Source organism: Etheostoma spectabile, chromosome 10 (assembly GCF_008692095.1).
Source record: "Etheostoma spectabile isolate EspeVRDwgs_2016 chromosome 10, UIUC_Espe_1.0, whole genome shotgun sequence".
Classification (NCBI taxonomy): Eukaryota; Metazoa; Chordata; class Actinopteri; order Perciformes; family Percidae; genus Etheostoma; species Etheostoma spectabile.
Window position 1 is genome coordinate 8,356,185 of NC_045742.1, and position 10,120 is coordinate 8,366,304.

The following is a 10,120-nucleotide window of genomic DNA, read 5'->3' on the forward strand; positions in this document are numbered from 1 at the left end:
TGCAACTTTACTGCACATGCTTTTTTGAACTGCAACAGTTGTGTGTTGGATCTGCGGACAGTAATCCTGTTTGGTGACATTCGTCTAAGGCCCTTTAAACCCTGCAGGGAGGGCCTACAAAAGGCCTGGAGCACTTTAAAGCAACACAATTAAAAGGAAAATGCAGACTGGAAGTCTCAATGTTTTTAACAGCTGCACAGTCTAATTCCATTCCAATAGCCCTGCAACGTTTATAATAGTTGTTCGTACTGGAAGCTGTCAACTCAACATGGTCATTTTTAAGGCAGTGTTTCTTGGTGTTGTGGGGAATTACATTAAGGTGTATCTAATATTTTTACCCTCACATAGCCAAATAACATGAACACTTAACAATATGGGACAGCGACGGGGCAGACTACGGTCTCATTAAATCCCATAGAGATTATTCAAAAACCTCTTTGACACAGCAAATAATATAAATGGGGCTATTGTTCTTAGAGAATGACACAGAATCTAACTCTCTCTTAAAACACATCTATGCTTGCCTTATGTTGGAATAACCTGCTCCACATTCCTTGTAGACTGTATAAAACTAGATCTTCACCAGCATACTGCCATCTAGTGGTCTCAGGGTGACTTTCATCCTAGTAGATCTGTTTTCTGATCTCGGTCAAGCAAATTGGATTTATAATGTATGGCTTACATTACACGCTGTTGAGATCATCGGAGGCTGTGGACGAACCCTGGAAGTAAATCTGTCCTCTAATATCTCCCAGCCCTCTGTGTGACATTGCCAATAAGATGGAGAATTGGTGATATGATGTATGAGTGGCCAAGGTGAATGTATTGTTTTAACCAAAAGAGCACCAGCTGCAGTCACAGAGTTGTGGCGTGGAAAGTGGAAATCTGACCTATTGGTTTAGATGGGATGAAAACACATTACCCCTGACCTTTCCGCTTCATTACTCGCCATGATACCTCATAAATTGAGGAGAATACAGTGGTGTCACAACAGAAGCAAGCTGTAGTTTTCTTTTTCTTTTTTCTTCTCTCTTTCTTCACTCCATTATTTCCTCACCTGAAGTCAGACTGTCTGTTTGGCTTTATTTTTGAGTGTGGTTTGTGACCTTATAGATCTGTAATAAAATAACCATAATATACATAAATAGCATACCATAATAATATCCTAAAGCAAGCAATAATGCTCCAATGATTAATGCAATTAAATATTGTATAATAGTTTATAATAATGTAACCTTAAGTCCAATAAATGTTATAAATATATTTTAAAACATATACATAATCATAAATTAAAAATAGACTAAGTAGCCAACTGAGAAGTTAAAGTCATAATGAACAAGCGAACTGAAATTAATTAACAAACTAAAATAATATTGTACCAATGTACCAATGTAATTTGTCAGTGTTGCAAAAACATAATGTCAACTGTTAAACAGCGAATCTGTATTTAAGATCTACAGATATTTCATCGGTATTGACAAGGTATAACACAAAGGTGTGAACTGCTGATTTTAATAGGTTTAATTATATTTGGCACCCTCTGCTGGTTCACGGGATGTCCCACATAAACTATCAGACTGAATTAGATAATTATTCATCCCACAGTGGGGAAATTCCCTAATTACAGCAGCAGCAGCAGTTTCCTGTAGTAAAAAGCAAAAAAACAAACAAGTAAACACAAACGGGCAAACTGACAATGAGCAAAAGGTATTGAATGAATGTAAGTTGCATTAAAATAAAAGGTATTGTAAAGTGCGGTTGCCATAGAACAAAATAAAATATTGCAGTGTAAGTGACGTTAAAATTAAATTGAATATGTAATTAAATAATATAGCTAAAGTACGTAACCATAATATATGAATGAACAGAGTTGATGGTGCACTCACTGACCAGCCACTGAAAAATCATGAATAAAACATTAAAAAAGTTGTATTGTTTTATACTCTTTATCAGCCCTTTTCTCAACCTTTTGGTTTGTCATATTTTGTTCATAACCGAATGAAAACACAACAAAACTTATATAGATAACTCAAATAGGGCCACATTCTAACATCAAACAATTCCAAATGTTACATAATAATATAACGTAAAAGGAGACTTGTAGAAATATCACTATAGAACTCATAGGCCACGTTCAAATCTCACTGCAGTGCTGAAGGGTCCGCAGGATGAAAAAAATGCAACTTTTTGCGAGATAAACAAAACAAAAAACATATTTCTGCAACACAAACCAATGTTTTAAAAAAGAGTCTGGAAAAAGTTATGTTTTTTCCCCGTGATGCTGGACAAGTTAGTTTGGAACTATTCACAACCTACAATCTGTTAACAGACGTCATGAGTAGACTTTGTTTTTCTACAGTAGGAGGCCATAAGACATACACAAAGTATAGAAAGGTGAACTTCAATACTGAAATCCCCTTTTTAACGCAGCATCACATTTGCAGATGCTAAGCAGACGATAGCATTATACAGAACTAAGCCAACAGCATTAGACCTCACAGCAGTATACCACATGCTGTATTAATGACATCAACAACAACAACAAATAAGAGCAGTGAGTCCATGCATGTAACTGACTACAGAGGATAAATCTGAGCCAACATAACATCTCCTGCAGAGAGATATAAACCTTTTAGCTGTAGTCTACAAGATACTGCTGCTGCAACCATTCATCTTTCAGCCAATCCAAACTGTGGATTGTGTTCACGCATATGTGTGTGTAGGTTATATGTGTGTGTCTTTCGTTTCATTAATGACAGTATATGGTGACGCCTTCCAGCAGGGATTACCACACCGTGCGCTCTGGCTCTCCCACAGTGTGCAGTAATGAAGGGGAGCTGTGGAGACTGGAGGCTCAGGCGGCGGGTCGCTTTCCACCAGAGTTTACACGGCAGATGACAAATCTGGACGTGACTGTCTTACCAGAGATTAAAACTGTCTGAGAGAGAAAGAGAGGGCTAGTATGCATTATGTACTTGTTCCGTCAACCTGCTTATGCAATTTAACATGAGATCACATTTCTAACGGCCCAGGAAATCAAAGGAGAACTATGACAAAATGGGTTGTTTTTCAGGGTATTACATCTGTGTTTCAACAAGAGGACACTTGGGGGTTGCAACCTTGCACCCAGAGCTGAATCGTTGAATTGTTACACATATACACTCAATAAATGAAAATCAAATCTTTATCAGTTTCATCAGACAAACAAAAAACAGATACACTTATATTGGAAGCATGACGCATTATTCTCCCACCCTGTGCCTTTTTGTAGAATCAGCACTCCTAACACAACACCTTGTTCCTACTGTTTTGTTTGGTGGGCTTTAAATACACTGTGTCCTTGAGGCAAAAACATGCGTGTTCTGAAACACAAAGTTTGTTAATGCATTTCCTCGGCCATCTGGATGCACTGAGGTTCCCCATAATACCGCACCAGTAAAAGCACAATACTGTATAACAGTGCTGAAACAAGTAGTTGAGTAATACTGACCAAAAATATTAAATAGCTTCTTGAGTGTGAAAATATTCAGCTTTTCTATAATTATCATAAATTGTAGATTAAATACTTTAATCGACTATTGGTTGGACAAAATAAATTTGAGCTGTGTCCTTTTTTTTGTCCGTCAACAAAATGTCATAGGAATTGGTTCATGTTTTTGACACATCAGGACAACAGAACAGTGGGACATGATGAGCATTTTTAGGATATTTTTCCCACACACAGATACGCCATCAGATTGGATATCACTATGGACTGTGTCAATTGTACAAAAGAAATATTTTACAAGATTTATCAAATTTAAAATTGCCATTGATCATCAAAGCAGCATTAACGTTGTTGCCTTAAGATATTCAGGGAGTTGCTTTTCACTGCAAATGCTGAAGATTTACATTGATGTGCTGCCTAGTTGCACAATGCCTTTTGATAAAATAGAAGGATGGCATTTACCATGTAGTAAATATCCCACTATGTGTAACTTCATCATGAAGGAGTAATCGGCAAGGTTCTTGTTTTTCATTTTAGGAACATCTTTGATGCAAAGTGATTATTACTGTTGTGGTTTTGGACTTAATCTACCCAGAGATCCGTTGGCAAGCAAACAGTGAGTCAACAGTGAGTTTCCTAGCATGTTGTTACAGTGTGAATTGCTGGAGGTGGTAGCCTATTCTTTTCTTTACTCTGTTGAGACACAGCGGCTCGTACTAGTCATGCTAACTGCACAATTGTGCATCAGTTTATATGAAACCATAGCATTTGAAACATAACATGAACGACAAATGTAAAAAAAATGTAATCACCTGGCTATAGGTTGAAGTGTTACAGTAATTGATAGCCTAGATTGTGGGAACGATTTTGTGAAAATGTTCCCTAGCATTACTTTTTTTTACCAACCGTTCGAGGTAGACTGAGATTCCAGCGGCTCTGCTCCCCTCCAGGTCTCTGCGGATGTTTAGATCCTGCGGAGATCAGGCAGAGAGAGCAGATCTTGGAAAGATCAATAATCCTTAGTGGATTTCCTATATCAACCACACTGAAATCCTACCATCTGTGACATATAGGTTGAGCGTATAAGTCACTGCTGGGTGGGATCCAATCCAATAAATCACTCCCCAGACCGTCTGTTCTTGTTGGGTTGGAAATGCTGTAGGCCGCGAGAGGTGTGGAGCCACCAGGTACACCAGGTGGAGTGTTCACTTTTTTTCCACCAGTTAATTGTTCATTTCACTTTTCACAGCCATAGACTGTTCATATACAGTCTATGTTCACTGCTGATTGTCTCGACATTTCAAAATGTAATATCACTTTGTCATCTTTCATGACACATACAGGGTTTTTCCTGCAAAGTCATTTTCTGGTGCCCCCCAAAAAAGGTTTTAGCCAGCCCCAAAGAAGAATCACCAACACCAACATAATTGAGAAAAAAATAGCAATTCAAATCCTTGCTGAATGTGTCTAATAACAAGTTACCAAACAACTGCATGCTTGCTGTCTTGCTATAAATGAAATTGCTATTAGACTCAAGATGATGTAAACAAATGTTAGCTAGATAATTATGAAAATGCACAAAGAATAAACCATAACATATTGCACAGAAATGGAAAATCACTAGAAGCCTAAATGGGCACAGAATGGAAGTAATCATCAATAACAACTATGAGAAATGGAAGAAATCAATACTTTTGCTACCTTTTAAACAACTGAAAGGACAGTGTTGCTTTTGACTGGTTGTTGAGATGCTGTTGGCATGGTAACCACAAGCTGCTGCTGACAGGTTGGAGACAAACTGCAAGTGGCCCTGGAAGTAGTGGACAAAAACTTGTTGATATCAGACCATGTGCAATATAACAAGGAAGATGCAGTGAATTACACAATTTGAGCGGGAAATAGCCTGCAATAAAAAGAATGTCTATAGGGTTCATCAATAGGCAGTAGGGCTGGGCAATATATCAATATCGATATCATGACACTAGATATTGTCTTAGATGTTGGATGTCGTAATATGGCATACGTCTTTTGTCTTTGTGTTAAAATATTGTGAAAGCTCCAATAGTCGACCCTACAATATTCTTGTGGTATAAATATTGAGTTATTTGGTAAAAAATATCGTAATATTGGATTTTCTCTCCATGTCGCCCAGCCCTAATAGGCAGTTAAATTTCACTGCTGCTAGACATCACTCGGCTCACTGTGACATGAATTCAACACGACAGCTATTAGATTTGCAAGGCACAATGTTTATTGTATATATTTTTAACCTGTGACTATTTTGTCAATAGATTGTCTGCAATTTAGAACAGCAACACTGTGTCGTCCAGTAAAGGGAAGATTCAGTGATTTGCTGACTTAAAATCTAGGAGATTTTAAATACTAAATATTTATATCCGAAAGAAAGGGGAAAAAGTCATATTCATTTTCAACAGGCACAATCTATGCCATTCAAAACCAAAGTTGATGTGTCTTCAGTATTTTGCAGTAATGATTTGGATTTTAGATCATAGATTTTGTATTCAGTTCTTTTTATGTTGTTTGTTATATCTCTTCTGCTTGTCCCCAAGATGTTACACAATAGGACACAGTATTTGGCAGCATACATAGAAGGTACATACAACTTGCATACATTTTGCAAAGTTGTTACCTATTGTTTTTGTAATCTTTAATGTGTTTAAAAGAGAGCTTAAAAAGCCCTCGAATGAAGGGTGTAAAAGTTGTTTGACAACATAGTTGATGGGTGTTAAATGAATTATAATTATCGATACTATTTGCCTTTCAGCATTTCACAGCTATAACCGCACTAATGTCAGAAACCGGGTCCGGGACAGGAACAATTGCAGTAAAGCCGAGCTATGAATCTGGTTGGCTGGTTATTTTTACAACACGTTTTAGTCTGACAGTACTTCTTTTTACTGAACATATAATGCACTATACTGTATCTAAAGTGCACTGCAACAACATTAAATGTAAATGTAAATGTAAATGTGCTGTATTTATATAGCGCTTTTCCAGTTTTAACAACTGCTCAAAGCGCTTTTACATCTACAGGATACATTCACCATTCACACACATTCATACACTGTGGCCGGGGCTGTCGTACAAGGTGCCACCTGCTCATCAGATATACATTCATACACACTCACACTCCGATGCGCAGCACCGGGGGCAATTCGGGGTTCAGTGTCTTGCCCAAGGACACTTCGACAATGACTGCAGGGGCGGGGATTGAACCACCAACCTTCCGATTGGCAGGCAACCGCTCTACCACTGAGCCACAGCCGCCCCAATTATGACGGTGTACTCTGTAATTGCTACACAGGATTACTTTTAGCAATGCTATAGTCATTAAAATGTGTTTTATTCCGTATTTACCAAATCATTTTGACACAAAATGAAACCGTCACGTAAGACACATTATTTTCCATTTAAATCTTTTGGGTGTCCATAATTCTCCCTATGCCCCCAATAACTGGACCACATGAACGCACAGAGGTTTTATTGAGGAAACTCTAATTCCTGACTTCCTGGTTTGAATTGAACGTGGCATTAAGGGTGATGTAAAGCTTCTAAAGTAAAGTGGTCCTCTCCATAACAATGTGCATTTCATGCCCAAATATGCCATGTTTGTACAGCTGGAGAGTCAGATCCTCATGTAAAGTATGACATTAACTCTGCGAGTGCTTGAGGTTTTGTTTTATGGGGCTACATTCACACAAAATATCTCTCTCTCTCACACACACACACACACACACACACACACACACTGTGGTGTAAGTATCTACATTAATTGTATGTTTAGCATGAGTTGACCTCCTATTTGAAATGTCTATTATTACTTAACAGAGCATGCAGGTGACATTCAGTTGGAAACCTTTCCATAGTTTGCTTTTGTAATGAGCAGTTATCCATCTTTGGTTTTCTAGATAAGATAAAAATAGACTGCCAGGATTTCACTCAGGCCACTGAACTATCATGAACCGATGAGAGCAGTTTGTAAAATGCTGTGACAATTTCACAGCATTTTGCCTGTGTGTGAAAGGAGAATTGTACGACACGAAATAAGAAGGGGGGGGGGGAACAATCTAAAACAAACAATCAAAAGCGTTCAGGTGTAATTTTTCTTTGTGACGATGGAGCCTGGGAAACTATTCGGCCAGGCTGCTCATCAGACACAGACTCCGGGTGGCTGACAGCGGCGAATAGAGGTAAACGTCAATTAAGACGTTACAGTAGATGACAGGCCTAAAGAAAAGAGTGCTGAGAGATGCCATCTGGGGCAGACTGTGTAAACTGAAGGTGTCTGAACACGACGCTTCAGATAAGGCTAAAATTTTAGCAGCTTTAGACTTGTCAGGTTAACATGAAGAGGCATGAGAAAGACTGTAGGTATAGCTGGCGTACTTGCAGGCTACCTATTTATGAATCATATGCATTGTTTTTTCTGCAGATTTATGATTTTAGAAGATGGAACAATTTTGTACAATAAATCTGATGCGTATGTGTTACATGTCAAAGCCAACATGTAGGCTTAGAGGTGTTTCTTGCTGCTTCGTAGTTCTACTATATTTAGCCTGAATGCTAAATATTTCCACTTGAATAACATTTTTATCTGGTTTGAGCATGCAAGACACAGACCCACCAGAGAGCTCCAGCAGTGGTTTTTCTTTTAACTGATTGGGGGCTGAGTGCCTTTCTACCATTCTTTTTTTCTGTTTTTAATGTGGTTTTTGTCCAATTAGGAACCTCTGGGAGGAAAATGGATCAGAGAGACACCTCAAACATTTACATTTTAGGTCTTCAGCAGGCGCTCTAGATCACGATGGGTGACGTTACGGGTTTAGTGGTGAAATACACAACACGCCAGCAGGTAAACTGTATTCTCAAAGATGTATTTTTTTTAACAATACAAAGTATGTTTCCTCTTATCACATAAATTCTCGAGCCTCTCCTGATGGATCATTTTTTTCCTCTATTTCAAGGTCCATTAAAGCTGACCGTGCATGCTGCTGATCTTTTCAGCAATGCTTAATGTGTAGAAATTGATTTGGAGAGGAAAAACATCTCAGATGTGTGTGTTTTTGTTTTTCATCCTTCTTTAATAGAACTTCAGAGAGCAGGAAGTGTGTGCGTCATGAAATTCGCCCTGGCTGTCTGCTTTCACACGCTCTGGCCTGCCGCCTGCTCTCATACAGCACCAAGCCTCCACTGTGAGAGAGGGGCTGATACACCACTACCACACATTCTCACACACACGTATGCATGCAGATTCATGCATAGGATAGACAACATATCGCCAACACACGTGAAACAGATACCAGCACTGAGCAAGCTTGTATGTCTTTGTTCAGCTATTTCCAAGAATGCAGACATATAAATTAACACCAGAAAGTCAATATTTTTACACAAAACACACTTTTAAATCAAAGCCACAGGCAAAGATGTATAAATTTTTCATTTTGCAGTGTGAAAACAGTGTATGAATGTTGTTCAAAAGCCAATTTATCTTGCAGAATTTAGCTGGGAAAAAAAAAAAATGACTAAGTCAGATACATTTTCAGTTGGGAGGTGTTTAGAGTTCTGCTGAGATGGCCTGCTGTGCATCTTGTTATAGAGAGCTTCTCCTCGGGCCTTAGGTGAGGGTGAGAATGTGTGAGGTCACGCCATGTGACCTTTAGCTGAAGCCGCTGGGCCACCATTGGTCCAAAGCCAAACCCCCAAACCCTCAGCCCACCCACCTCCCCCAGTCACACAGCCCTCTCTGCTGCCTGACCGCTGCACGGGCAAAGTGTTGAGATTAGTTGTGTGTTTGTAGATTAGACTGTCTATCTTCTCTGTGCCTATTATCCTACATTTATTCTGAAGCACATAGGAGTTTAGTCCCTTCTGCCAAAATGGCCCTAATAAAATACAACCCTGAAAATTACGCATGTGTGGATATAAATGTTGGCGCAAGTACACGTGTAAGCAAATAAGCTGTATGTTTAGATATAAGAAAGGTGTACATGTATATTTAAATTATGTCCACAGTATTTTTAAGTTTTTTTTTTTCTTGAGGAATAAGCGTGCAGATTGTGAAAAACAAATTGACAACCCAGTGGCAACTGACCATAGATGTGAATGGGACTTTAACTACCTGAACAATACTCTATTCCCCCTTTTCAAGTCATGATCTTGAGTTTTGAAAGCTGCTTGATTTCAGCACCAGAGTCCTGCTGTGCGGTGATTCAATTTTTGACCTGTTGCAACACCGCCTCCTTCAAAAATAAAACTATTGATCAGAACCACCCTGCAAGCTCTGAAACATCTGAAATGTGTGTTCAGTTCCTTAACCCATAACCCCCTGCTCCCACACAAAACACAACCTTAAACTCCACCGACTGAAGTACAATGCTTGTTGTGGTTGAATAGAAAGAGGTAAATGCTTAATTTTCATATAATGTTGAAGACAAGGCACTCAAAATAAAAGTACTTTGTCCCAAAAATATAGCCATCAGTAATTAGCCCAATGTCTCTAATTTCTGTATTCATCCTTGAAGATTAAATAGTTGCCACATATATTAATTGCATGCAATAAATACGTGTGTGTGTGTGTGTGTGTGTGTGTGTGTGTGTGTGTGTGTGTGTGTG